Below are 796 nucleotides of genomic sequence, written 5' to 3' on the forward strand. Positions count from 1 at the left end.
TAGTGGTTTTATAATAGGGTTTTTTTCCAATTGTGTGTAATATAAGTATATATATATATAAAGTGGTCACAGCTTTCATTGTTCGCTGCTAATGTATTTTAAGCATTATTATACTATTCCTTCATTGGAAGCCAACCTCTACGCTTTCGCCATTGAATGCTAACCAGCAACAATTATGAAGGTCACGCCACGTACATATTATATTGTACTCTTTCCTTATTCCCTGAACTCACACACAAAATAAGTCAAGAAGTCGTTATAGTTAATCATTGTTTAATAATCAATGATTTGTGGAGAAATAAACCAACTACAACAAAAACTACTACTACTAGTATTATTATTATTATTACTATTATAAATGTTGAGAAGAAAATGGTCAGTGTGAAAGGACCAATTCTGAGTTATACACTTATGAATAAAAAAAATAAAAGGGCTCTTGCCCTGTTGGTCAGGCACCCGTGACTTTTGTGGGTTTCCACGAGTAGCCTTAAAGCGCCTCCCCTATTAGGAGTTTTTTCTTTATTTTATTTACACATTCAAAAACCCTTTATATCGTCCTGTTTTGTAAGTTCATGTTGCTTTTGTTAGCCCTTGTGGCCAATAAAAGAATTAATTATTATTCTTATTATTAACGTCTTCATCTATTGAAGGTTAGGGCATGGAGCTGTTACGGCAAATAAAGACAAGATGCTCAAAAAATATAAGCCAGCTACATTTTAGCTAATAACATATACCAGCCAGCAAATGGAATTCATACAAGTTATATATATATATATATATATATATATATATATAT

Source organism: Octopus bimaculoides, chromosome 21 (genome assembly GCF_001194135.2).
Source record: "Octopus bimaculoides isolate UCB-OBI-ISO-001 chromosome 21, ASM119413v2, whole genome shotgun sequence".
Lineage (NCBI taxonomy): Eukaryota > Metazoa > Mollusca > Cephalopoda > Octopoda > Octopodidae > Octopus > Octopus bimaculoides.